Here is a 14,419-nt window from a genome sequence, read left to right as displayed (position 1 = left end):
GACGCATGTCATTGGGGTCCCAAATGCATGAAGAATGTCATGGGGGCCCCAAAAGCATGCCACATGTCGTGGGGGCCCCACGTGCATGCCGCATGTCATGGGGGCCCCAAAAGCATGCCACATGTAGTGGGGGCACCACGAGCATGACGCATGTAATGGGGGCCCCAAATGCATGCCGCATGTCATGGGGGCCCCACGTGCATGACGCATGTCATTGGGGTCCCAAATGCATGAAGAATGTCATGGGGGCCCCAAGAGCATGCCACATGTCGTGGGGGCCCCACGTGCATGCCGCATGTCATGGGGGCCCCAAAAGCATGCCACATGTCGTGGGGGCCCCAAATGCATGCCGCATGTCATGGGGGCCGCACGTGCATGCCGCATGTCATTGGGGCCCCAAATGCATGCCGCATGTCATTGGTTCCCCAAATGCATGCCGCATGTCATTGGGGCCCCACATGCATGCCGCATGTCATGGGGGTCCCAAATGCATGAAGCATGTCATGGGGGCCACATGTGCATGCCGCATGTCATTGGGGTCCCAATGACATGCCGCCTGTCATGGGGGCCCCACATGCATGCCGCATGTCATGGGGGCCCAAAAGTGCATGTCACATGTCTTGGGGGCCACAATTTTGTGCCGCATGTCATGGGGGCCATAAATTCATGCCGCATGTCATGGGGGGCCCTCGTGCATTCCGCATGTCATTGGGGTCCCAAATGCATGCCGCATGTCATTGTGGCCCCACGTGCATGCCGCATGTCATGGGGGCCCCAAAAGCATGCCACATGTCGTGTGGGCCCCACGTGCATGACGCATGTCGTGGCGGCCCCAAAAACATGATGCATGTCTTGGGGGCCCCAAATGCATGCCGCATGTCATGGGGGCCCCAATTATGTGCCGCCTGTCATGGGGCCCCACATGCATGCCACATGTCATAGGGGCCCCAAATGCATGCCGCATGTCATGGGAGCCCGAAGTGCATGCCGCATGTCATAGGGGCCCCACGTGCATGCCGCATGTCATGGGGGCCCCAAAAGCATGCCACATGTCGTGTGAGCCCCACGTGCATGACGCATGTCATGGGGGCCCCAAATGCATGCCGCATGTCATGGGGGCCCCACGTGCATGAAGCATGTCATTGGGGCCCCAAATGCATGCCGCATGTCGTGGCGGCCCCAAATACATGATGCTTGTCTTGGGGGCCCCAAATGCATGCCGCATGTCATGGGGGCCCCAATTATGTGCCGCCTGTCATGGGGCCCCACATGCATGCCACATGTCATAGGGGCCCCAAATGCATGCCGCATGTCATGGGAGCCCGAAGTGCATGGCGCATGTCATGGGGGCCCACGTGCATGCCGCATGTCATTGGGGTCCCAAATGCATGCCGCATGTCATGGGGGCCCCAAATGCATGCCGCATGTCATGGGAGCCCGAAGTGCATGCGGCATGTCATGGGGGCCCCACGTGCATGCCGCATATCATAGGGGCCCCACGTGCATGACGCATGTCATTGGGGTCCCAAATGCATGAAGAATGTCATGGGGGCCCCAAAAGCATGCCACATGTCGTGGGGGCCCCACGTGCATGCCGCATGTCATGGGGGCCCCAAAAGCATGCCACATGTCGTGGGGGCCCCACGAGCATGACGCATGTCATGGGGGCCCCAAATGCATGCCGCATGTCATGGGGGCCCCACGTGCATGCCGCATGTCATTGGGGCCCCAAATTCATGCCGCATGTCGTGGGGGCCCCAAATGCATGCCGCATGTCATGGGGGCCCCACGTGCATGAAGCATGTCATTGGGGCCCCAAATGCATGCCGCATGTCGTGGCGGCCCCAAATACATGATGCATGTCTTGGGGGCCCCAAATGCATGCCGCATGTCATGGGGGCCCCAATTATGTGCCGCCTGTCATGGGGGCCCCAAATGCATGACGCATGTCATGGGGGCCCCATGTGCATGCCGCATGTCATGGGGGCCCCACGTGCATGCCGCAAGTCATGGGGGCCCCACGTGCATGCCGCATGTCATTGGGGTCCCAAATGCATGCCGCATGTCATGGGGGCCCCAAATGCATGCCGCATGTCATGGGAGCCCGAAGTGCATGCGGCATGTCATGGGGGCCCCACGTGCATGCCGCATATCATAGGGGCCCCACGTGCATGACGCATGTCATTGGGGTCCCAAATGCATGAAGAATGTCATGGGGGCCCCAAAAGCATGCCACATGTCGTGGGGGCCCCACGTGCATGCCGCATGTCATGGGGGCCCCAAAAGCATGCCGCATGTCATGGGGGCCCCACGTGCATGCCGCATGTCATTGGGGCCCCAAATGCATGCCGCATGTCGTGGCGGCCCCAAATGCATGATGCATGTCTTGGGGGCCCCAAATGCATGCCGCATGTCATGGGGGCCCCAATTATGTGCCGCCTGTCATGGGGCCCCACATGCATGCCACATGTCATAGGGGCCCCAAATGCATGCCGCATGTCATGGGAGCCCGAAGTGCATGGCGCATGTCATGGGGGCCCACGTGCATGCCGCATGTCATGGGGCCCCCAAATGCATGCTGCATGTTATGGGAGCCCCAAATGCATCCCGCTTGTCATGGGGGCCCCAATGACATGCCGCCTGTCATGGGGGCCCCACATGCATGCCGCATGTCATGGGAGCCCGAAGTGCATGCGGCATGTCATGGGGTCCCCACGTGCATGCCGCATATCATAGGGGCCCCACGTGCATGACGCATGTCATTGGGGTCCCAAATGCATGAAGAATGTCATGGGGGCCCCAAAAGCATGCCACATGTCGTGGGGGCCCCACGTGCATGCCGCATGTCATGGGGGCCCCAAAAGCATGCCACATGTCGTGGGGGCACCACGAGCATGACGCATGTAATGGGGGCCCCAAATGCATGCCGCATGTCATGGGGGCCCCACGTGCATGACGCATGTCATTGGGGTCCCAAATGCATGAAGAATGTCATGGGGGCCCCAAGAGCATGCCACATGTCGTGGGGGCCCCACGTGCATGCCGCATGTCATGGGGGCCCCAAAAGCATGCCACATGTCGTGGGGGCCCCAAATGCATGCCGCATGTCATGGGGGCCCCACGTGCATGCCGCATGTCATTGGGGCCCCAAATGCATGCCGCATGTCATTGGGGCCCCAAATGCATGCCGCATGTCATTGGGGCCCCACATGCATGCCGCATGTCATGGGGGTCCCAAATGCATGAAGCATGTCATGGGGGCCACACGTGCATGCCGCATGTCATTGGGGTCCCAATTACATGCCGCCTGTCATGGGGGCCCCACATGCATGCCGCATGTCATGGGGGCCCAAAAGTGCATGTCACATGTCTTGGGGGCCCCAATTTTGTGCCGCATTTCTTGGGGGCCATAAATTCATGCCGCATGTCATGGGGGGCCCTCGTGCATTCCGCATGTCATTGGGGTCCCAAATGCATGCCGCATGTCATTGGGGCCCCACGTGCATGCCGCATGTCATGGGGCCCCAAAAGCATGCCACATGTCGTGTGGGCCCCACGTGCATGACGCATGTCATGGGGACCCCAAATGCATGCCGCATGTCATGGGGGCCCCACGTGCATGCCGCATGTCATTGGGGCCCCAAATGCATGCCGCATGTCGTGGCGGCCCCAAATACATGATGCATGTCTTGGGGGCCCCAAATGCATGCCGCATGTCATGGGGGCCCCAATTATGTGCCGCCTGTCATGGGGCCCCACATGCATGCCACATGTCATAGGGGCCCCAAATGCATGCCGCATGTCATGGGAGCCCGAAGTGCATGGCGAATGTCATGGGGGCCCACGTGCATGCCGCATGTCATTGGGGTCCCAAATGCATGCCGCATGTCATGGGGGCCCCAAATGCATGCCGCATGTCATGGGAGCCCGAAGTGCATGCGGCATGTCATGGGGGCCCCACGTGCATGCCGCATATCATAGGGGCCCCACGTGCATGACGCATGTCATTGGGGTCCCAAATGCATGAAGAATGTCATGGGGGCCCCAAAAGCATGCCACATGTCGTGGGGGCCCCACGTGCATGCCGCATGTCATGGGGGCCCCAAAAGCATGCCACATGTCGTGGGGGCCCCACGAGCATGACGCATGTCATGGGGGCCCCAAATGCATGCCGCATGTCATGGGGGCCCCACGTGCATGCCGCATGTCATTGGGGCCCCAAATGCATGCCGCATGTCGTGGCGGCCCCAAATACATGATGCATGTCTTGGGGGCCCCAAATGCATGCCGCATGTCATGGGGGCCCCAATTATGTGCCGCCTGTCATGGGGCCCCACATGCATGCCACATGTCATAGGGGCCCCAAATGCATGCCGCATGTCATGGGAGCCCGAAGTGCATGCCGCATGTCATAGGGGCCCCACGTGCATGCCGCATGTCATGGGGGCCCCAAAAGCATGCCACATGTCGTGTGGGCCCCACGTGCATGACGCATGTCATGGGGGCCCCAAATGCATGCCGCATGTCATGGGGGCCCCACGTGCATGCCGCATGTCATGGGGGCCCCAAAAGAATGCCACATGTCGTGTGAGCCCCACGTGCATGACGCATGTCATGGGGGCCCCAAATGCATGCCGCATGTCATGGGGGCCCCACGTGCATGAAGCATGTCATTGGGGCCCCAAATGCATGCCGCATGTCGTGGCGGCCCCAAATACATGATGCATGTCTTGGGGGCCCCAAATGCATGCCGCATGTCATGGGGGCCCCAATTATGTGCCGCCTGTCATGGGGCCCCACATGCATGCCACATGTCATAGGGGCCCCAAATGCATGCCGCATGTCATGGGAGCCCGAAGTGCATGGCGCATGTCATGGGGGCCCACGTGCATGCCGCATATCATAGGGGCCCCACGTGCATGACGCATGTCATTGGGGTCCCAAATGCATGCCGCATGTCATGGGGGCCCCAAATGCATGCCGCATGTCATGGGAGCCCGAAGTGCATGCGGCATGTCATGGGGGCCCCACGTGCATGCCGCATATCATAGGGGCCCCACGTGCATGACGCATGTCATTGGGGTCCCAAATGCATGAAGAATGTCATGGGGGCCCCAAAAGCATGCCACATGTCGTGGGGGCCCCACGTGCATGCCGCATGTCATGGGGGCCCCAAAAGCATGCCACATGTCGTGGGGGCCCCACGAGCATGACGCATGTCATGGGGGCCCCAAATGCATGCCGCATGTCATGGGGGCCCCACGTGCATGCCGCATGTCATTGGGGCCCCAAATGCATGCCGCATGTCGTGGCGGCCCCAAATGCATGATGCATGTCTTGGGGGCCCCAAATGCATGCCGCATGTCATGGGGGCCCCAATTATGTGCCGCCTGTCATGGGGCCCCACATGCATGCCACATGTCATAGGGGCCCCAAATGCATGCCGCATGTCATGGGAGCCCGAAGTGCATGGCGCATGTCATGGGGGCCCACGTGCATGCCGCATGTCATGGGGCCCCCAAATGCATGCTGCATGTTATGGGAGCCCCAAATGCATCCCGCTTGTCATGGGGGCCCCAATGACATGCCGCCTGTCATGGGGGCCCCACATGCATGCCGCATGTCATGGGAGCCCGAAGTGCATGCGGCATGTCATGGGGTCCCCACGTGCATGCCGCATATCATAGGGGCCCCACGTGCATGACGCATGTCATTGGGGTCCCAAATGCATGAAGAATGTCATGGGGGCCCCAAAAGCATGCCACATGTCGTGGGGGCCCCACGTGCATGCCGCATGTCATGGGGGCCCCAAAAGCATGCCACATGTCGTGGGGGCACCACGAGCATGACGCATGTAATGGGGGCCCCAAATGCATGCCGCATGTCATGGGGGCCCCACGTGCATGACGCATGTCATTGGGGTCCCAAATGCATGAAGAGTGTCATGGGGGCCCCAAGAGCATGCCACATGTCGTGGGGGCCCCACGTGCATGCCGCATGTCATGGGGGCCCCAAAAGCATGCCACATGTCGTGGGGGCCCCAAATGCATGCCGCATGTCATGGGGGCCCCACGTGCATGCCGCATGTCATTGGGGCCCCAAATGCATGCCGCATGTCATTGGGGCCCCAAATGCATGCCGCATGTCATTGGGGCCCCACATGCATGCCGCATGTCATGGGGGTGCCAAATGCATGAAGCATGTCATGGGGGCCACACGTGCATGCCGCATGTCATTAGGGTCCCAATTACATGCCGCCTGTCATGGGGGCCCCACATGCATGCCGCATGTCATGGGGGCCCAAAAGTGCATGTCACATGTCTTGGGGGCCCCAATTTTGAGCCGCATGTCATGGGGGCCATAAACTCATGCCGCATTTCATGGGGGGCCCTCGTGCATTCCGCATGTCATTGGGGTCCCAAATGCATGCCGCATGTCATTGGGGCCCCACGTGCATGCCGCATGTCATGGGGGCCCCAAAAGCATGCCACATGTCGTGTGGGCCCCACGTGCATGACGCATGTCATGGGGACCCCAAATGCATGCCGCATGTCATGGGGGCCCCACGTGCATGCCGCATGTCATTGGGGCCCCAAATGCATGCCACATGTCGTGGCGGCCCCAAATACATGATGCATGTCTTGGGGGCCCCAAATGCATGCCGCATGTCATGGGGGCCCCAATTATGTGCCGCCTGTCATGGGGCCCCACATGCATGCCACATGTCATAGGGGCCCCAAATGCATGCCGCATGTCATGGGAGCCCGAAGTGCATGCCGCATGTCATAGGGGCCCCACGTGCATGCCGCATGTCATGGGGGCCCCAAAAGCATGCCACATGTCGTGTGGGCCCCACGTGCATGACGCATGTCATGGGGGCCCCAAATGCATGCCGCATGTCATGGGGGCCCCACGTGCATGCCGCATGTCATGGGGGCCCCAAATGCATGAAGCATGTCATGGGGGCCACACGTGCATGCCGCATGTCATTAGGGTCCCAATTACATGCCGCCTGTCATGGGGGCCCCACATGCATGCTGCATGTCATGGGGGCCCAAAAGTGCATGTCACATGTCTTGGGGGCCCCAATTTTGAGCCGCATGTCATGGGGGCCATAAACTCATGCCGCATGTCATGGGGGGCCCTCGTGCATTCCGCATGTCATTGGGGTCCCAAATGCATGCCGCATGTCATTGGGGCCCCACGTGCATGCCGCATGTCATGGGGGCCCCAAAAGCATGCCACATGTCGTGTGGGCCCCACGTGCATGACGCATGTCATGGGGACCCCAAATGCATGCCGCATGTCATGGGGGCCCCACGTGCATGCCGCATGTCATTGGGGCCCCAAATGCATGCCACATGTCGTGGCGGCCCCAAATACATGATGCATGTCTTGGGGGCCCCAAATGCATGCCGCATGTCATGGGGGCCCCAATTATGTGCCGCCTGTCATGGGGCCCCACATGCATGCCACATGTCATAGGGGCCCCAAATGCATGCCGCATGTCATGGGAGCCCGAAGTGCATGCCGCATGTCATAGGGGCCCCACGTGCATGCCGCATGTCATGGGGGCCCCAAAAGCATGCCACATGTCGTGTGGGCCCCACGTGCATGACGCATGTCATGGGGGCCCCAAATGCATGCCGCATGTCATGGGGGCCCCACGTGCATGCCGCATGTCATGGGGGCCCCAAAAGCATGCCACATGTCGTGTGAGCCCCACGTGCATGACGCATGTCATGGGGGCCCCAAATGCATGCCGCATGTCATGGGGGCCCCACGTGCATGAAGCATGTCATTGGGGCCCCAAATGCATGCCGCATGTCGTGGCGGCCCCAAATACATGATGCATGTCTTGGGGGCCCCAAATGCATGCCGCATGTCATGGGGGCCCCAATTATGTGCCGCCTGTCATGGGGCCCCACATGCATGCCACATGTCATAGGGGCCCCAAATGCATGCCGCATGTCATGGGAGCCCAAAGTGCATGCCGCATGTCATGGGAGCCCCAAATGCATGCCGCATGTCATTGGGGTCCCAAATGCATGCCGCATGTCTTGGGGGCCCCAAACACGTGCCGCATGTCATGGGGGCCCACGTGCATGCCGAATGTCATGGGGGCCCCAAATGCATGCCGCATGTCATGGGGGCCCCACGTGCATGCCGCATGTCATGGGGGCCCCAAATGTATGCCGCATGTCATGGGGGCCCACGTGCATGCCGCATGTCATTGGGGTCCCAAATGCATGCCGCATGTCATGGGAGCCCAAAGTGCATGCCGCATGTCATGGGAGCCCCAAATGCATGCCGCATGTCATTGGGGTCCCAAATGCATGCCGCATGTCTTGGGGGCCCCAAACACGTGCCGCATGTCATGGGGGCCCACGTGCATGCCGAATGTCATGGGGGCCCCAAATGCATGCCGCATGTCATGGGGGCCCCACGTGCATGCTGCATGTCATGGGGGCCCCAAATGTATGCCGCATGTCATGGGGGCCCACGTGCATGCCGCATGTCATTGGGGTCCCAAATGCATGCCGCATGTCATGGGGGCCCCACGTGCATGCCGCATGTCATGGTGGCCCCACGTGCATGCCGCATGTCATTGGGGTCCCAAATGCATGTCGCATGTCATGGGGGCCCCAAATGCATGCCGCATGTCATGGGGGCCCCAATGACATGCCGCATATCATAGGGGCCCCACGTGCATGACGCATGTCATTGGGGTCCCAAATGCATGAAGAATGTCACGGGGGGCCCCAAGAGCATGCCACATGTCGTGGGGGCCCCACGTGCATGCCGCATGTCATGTGGGCCCCAATTATGTGACGCCTGGGGGGCCCCAAATGCATGCCGCATGTCATGGGGCACCACGTGCATGCCGCATGTCATTGGGGCCCCAAATGCATGCCGCATGTCATGGGGGCCCCAAATGCATACCGCATGTCATGGGGGCCCCAATTATGTGCCGCCTGTCATGGGGGCCCCACATGCATACCGCATGTCATGGGGGCCCCAAATGCATGCCGCATGTCATGGGAGCCCGAAGTGCATGCCGCATGTCATGGGGGCCCACGTGCATGCCGCATGTCGTGGCGGCACCAAATGCATGACGCATGTCTCGGGGGCCCCAAATGCATGCCGCATGTCATGGGGGCCCCAATTATGTGCCGCCTGTCATGGGGGCCCCACATGCATGCCGCATGTCATGGGGCCCCCAAATGCATGCCGCATGTCATGGGAGACTGAAGTGCATGCCGCATGTCATGGGGGCCCCAAATGCATGCCGCATGTCATGGGGGCCCCACGTGCATGCCGCATATCATGGGGGCCCCACGTGCATGCCACATGTCATTGGGGCCCCAAATGCATGCCGCATGTCATGGGGGCCCCAAATGCATGCTGCATGTTATGGGGGCCCCAAATGCATCCCGCTTGTCATGGGGGCCCCAATTACATGCCGCCTGTCATGGGGGCCCCACATGCATGCCGCATGTCATGGGGGCCCAAAAGTGCATGTCACATGTCTTGGGGGCCCCAATTTTGTGCCGCATGTCATGGGGGCCATGAATGCATGCCGCATGTCATGGGGGGCCCTCGTGCATGCCGCATGTCATTGGGGTCCCAAATGCATGCCGCATGTCATGGGGGCCCCACGTGCATGCCGCATATCATAGGGGCCCCACGTGCATGACGCATGTCATTGGGGTCCCAAATGCATGAAGAATGTCATGGGGGCCCCAAGAGCATGCCACATGTCATGGGGCACCACGTGCATGCCGCATGTCATTGGGGCCCCAAATGCATGCCGCATGTCATGGGGGCCCCAATTATGTGCCCCCCTGTCATGGGGGCCCCACATGCATGCCGCATGTCGTGGCGGTCCCAAATGCATGAAGAATGTCATGGGGGCCCCAAGAGCATGCCACATGTCATGGGGCACCACGTGCATGCCGCATGTCATTGGGGTCCCAAATGCATGCCGCATGTCATGGGGGCCCCACGTGCATGCCGCATGTCATTGGGGTCCCAAATGCATGCCGCATGTCATGGGGGCCCCACGTGCATGCCGCATATCATAGGGGCCCCACGTGCATGACGCATGTCATTGGGGTCCCAAATGCATGAAGAATGTCATGGGGGCCCCAAGAGCATGCCACATGTCATGGGGCACCACGTGCATGCCGCATGTCATTGGGGCCCCAAATGCATGCTGCATGTCATGGGGGCCCCAATTATGTGCCCCCCTGTCATGGGGGCCCCACATGCATGCCGCATGTCATGGGGGCCCCAAATGCATGCCGCTTGTCATGGGGGCCCCAAATGCATGCCGCATGTCATGGGGGACCCAATTATGTGCCGCCTGTCATGGGGGCCCCACATGCATGCCGCATGTCATGGGGGCCCCAAATGCATGCCGCATGTCATGGGAGCCCGAAGTGCATGCCGCATGTCATGGGGGCCCACGTGCATGCCGCATGTCGTGGCGGCCCCAAATGCATGACGCATGTCTCGGGGGCCCCAAATGCATGCCGCATGTCATGGGGGCCCCAATTATGTGCCGCCTGTCATGGGGGCCCCACATGCATGCCGCATGTCATGGGGCCCCCAAATGCATGCCGCATGTCATGGGAGACTGAAGTGCATGCCGCATGTCACGGGGGCCCCAAATGCATAACGCATGTCATGGGGGCCCCACGTGCATGCCGCATGTAGTGGCGGCCCCAAATGCATGACGCATGTCTCGGGGGCCCCAAATGCATGCCGCATGTCACGGGCGCCCCAATTACGTGCCGCCTGTCATGGGGGCCCCACATGCATGCCGCATGTCATGGGGGCCCCAAATGCATGACGCATGTCTTGGGGGCCCCAAATGCATGCCGCATGTCATTTGGGCCCCAAATGTATCCCGCATGTCATGGGGGCCCAAATGCATGCCGCATGTCATGAGGGCCCACGTGCATGCCACATGTCGTGGCGGCCCCAAATGCATGCCGCATGTCATGGGAGCCCCAAATGCATGCCGCATGTCATGGGGGCCCCATGTGCATGCCGCATGTCATGGGGGCCCCACGTGCATGCCGCAAGTCATGGGGGCCCCACGTGCATGACGCATGTCATTGGGGTCCCAAATGCATGAAGAATGTCATGGGGGCCCCAAGAGCATGCCACATGTCATGGGGCACCACGTGCATGCCGCATGTCATTGGGGCCCCAAATGCATGCCGCATGTAATGGGGGCCCCAATTATGTGCCCCCCTGTCATGGGGGCCCCACATGCATGCCGCATGTCGTGGCGGGCCCAAATGCATGACGCATGTCTTGGGGCCCCAAATGCATGCCGCTTGTCATGGGGGCCCCAAATGCATGCCGCATGTCATGGGGGCCCCAATTATGTGCCGCCTGTCATGGGGGCCCCACATGCATGCCGCATGTCATGGGGGCCCCAAATGCATGCCGCATGTCATGGGAGACTGAAGTGCATGCCGCATGTCATGGGGGCCCCAAATGCATGACGCATGTCTCGGGGGCCCCAAATGCATGCCGCATGTCACGGGGCCCCAATTACGTGCCGCCTGTCATGGGGGCCCCACATGCATGCCGCATGTCATGGGGGCCCCAAATGCATGACGCATGTCTTGGGGGCCCCAAATGCATGCCGCATGTCATTTGGGCCCCAAATGTATCCCGCATGTCATGGGGGCCCAAATGCATGCCGCATGTCATGGGGGCCCCAAATGCATGCCGCGTGTTATGGGGGCCCCAAATGCATCCCGCGTGTCATGGGGTCCCCACGTGCATGACGCATGTCATTGGGGTCCCAAATGCATGAAGAATGTCATGGGGTCCCAAAAGCATGCCACATGTCGTGGGGGCCCCACGTGCATGCCGCATGTCATGGGGGCCCCAAAAGCATGCCACATGTCGAGGGGGCCCCACGTGCATGACGCATGACATGGGGGCCCCAAATGCATGCCGCATGTCTTGGGGGCCCCACGTGCATGCCGCATATCATAGGGGCCCCAAGTGCATGCCGCATGTCATTGGGGCCCCAAATGCATGCCGCATGTCGTGGCGGCCCCAAATGCATGACGCATGTCTTGGGGACCCCAAATGCATGCCGCATGTCATGAGGGCCCACGTGCATGACGCATGTCATTGGGGTCCCAAATGCACGAAGAATGTCATGGGGGCCCCAAAAGCATGCCACATGTCGTGGAAGCCCCACGTGCATGCCGCATGTCATGGGGGCCCCACATGCATGCCGCATGTCATGGGGGTCCCAAATGCATGCCGCATGTCATGGGAGCCGCACGTGCATGCCGCATGTCATGGGGGCCCACGTGCATGTCGCATGTCATGGGGGCCCCACGTGCATGCCGCATGTCATTGGGGCCCCAAATGCATGCCGCATGTCATGGGGGCCCCAAATGCATGCTGCATGTTAAGGGGGCCCCAAATGCATCCCGCTTGTCAAGGGGGCCCCAATTACATGCCGCCTGTCATGGGGGCCCCACATGCATGCCGCATGTCATGGGGGCCCAAAAGTGCATGTCACATGTCATTGGGGCCCCAAATGCATGAAGAATGTCATGGGGGCCCCAAAAGCATGATGCATGTCTTGGGGGCCCCAAATGCATGCCGCATGTCATGGGGGCCCCAATTATGTGCCGACTGTCATGGGGCCCCACATGCATGCCACATGTCATAGGTTCCCCAAATGCATGCCGCATGTCATGGGAGCCCGAAGTGCATGCCGCATGTCATGGGGGCCCCAAATGCATGCCGCATGTCATGGGGGCCCCAAATGCATGCCGCATGTCATGGGGGCCCCACGTGCATGCCGCATATCATAGGGGCCCCACGTGCATGACGCATGTCATTGGGGTCCCAAATGCATGAAGAATGTCATGGGGGCCCCAAGAGCATGCCACATGTTGTGGGGGGCCCACGTGCATGCCGCATGTCATGGGGGCCCCAAAAGCATGCCACATGTCGTGGGGGCCCCAAATGCATGCCGCATGTCATGGGGGCCCCACGTGCATACCGCATGTCATTGGGGCCCCAAATGCATGCCGCATGTCATTGGGGCCCCAAATGCATGCCGCATGTCATGGGGGCCCCAAATGTATGCCGCATGTCATGGGGGCCCACGTGCATGCCGCATGTCATTGGGGCCCCACATGCATGCCACATGTCATGGGGGCCCCAAATGCATGCCGCATGTCATGGGGCACCACGTGCATGCCGCAAGTCATGGGGGCCACACGTGCATGCCGCATGTCATGGGAGCCCGAAGTGCATGCCGCATGTCATAGGGGCCCCACATGCATGACGCATGTCATTGGGGTCCCAAATGCATGAAGAATGTCATGGGGGCCCCAAAAGCATGCCACATGTCGTGGGGGCACCACGTGCATGCCGCATGTCATGGGGGCCCAAATGCATGCCACATGTCATGAGGGCCCACGTGCATGCCACATGTCGTGGCGGCCCCAAATGCATGCCGCATGTCATGGGAGCCCCAAATGCATGCCGCATGTCATGGGGGCCCCACGTGCATGCCGCATGTCATGGGGGCCCCACGTGCATGCCGCAAGTCATGGGGGCCCCACGTGCATGACGCATGTCATTGGGGTCCCAAATGCATGTCGCATGTCATGGGGGCCCCAAATGCATGCCGCATGTCACGGGCGCCCCAATTACGTGCCGCCTGTCATTTGGGCCCCAAATGCATGCCGCATGTCATGGGGGCCCCAAATGCATGCCGCGTGTTATGGGGGCCCCAAATGCATGCTGCATGTCATGGAGGCATAAGGGGCATGCCGCATGTCATGGGTGCCTCAAATGCATGCCGCATGTCATGGGGGCCCCAAATGCATGCCGCATGTCATGGGAGCCCCAAATGCATGCCGCATGTCATTGGGGTCCCAAATGCATGCCGCATGTCTTGGGGGCCCCAAACACGTGCCGCATGTCATGGGGGCCCACGTGCATGCCGAATGTCATGGGGGCCCCAAATGCATGCTGCATGTCATGGGGGCCCCACGTGCATGCCGCATGTCATGGGGGCCCCACGTGCATGCCGCATGTCATTGGGGTCCCAAATGCATGTCGCATGTCATGGGGGCCCTAAATGCATGCCGCATATCATGGGGGCCCCACGTGCATGCCGCATATCATAGGGGCCCCACGTGCATGACGCATGTCATTGGGGTCCCAAATGCATGAAGAATGTCATGGGGGCCCCAAGAGCATGCCACATGTCGTGGGGGCCCCACGTGCATGCCGCATGTCATGTGGGCCCCAATTATGTGCCGCCTGTCATGGGGCCCCACGTGCAGGCCGCATGTCATTGGGGCCCCAAATTCATGCCGCATGTCATTGGGGCCCCAAATTCATGCCGCATGTCATG

Source organism: Phyllobates terribilis, unplaced genomic scaffold, assembly GCF_046119375.1.
Source record: "Phyllobates terribilis strain yellow unplaced genomic scaffold, ASM4611937v1 Scaffold_4__5_contigs__length_816908805, whole genome shotgun sequence".
Lineage (NCBI taxonomy): Eukaryota > Metazoa > Chordata > Amphibia > Anura > Dendrobatidae > Phyllobates > Phyllobates terribilis.
Note: the sequence above shows the minus strand (reverse complement) of the source record.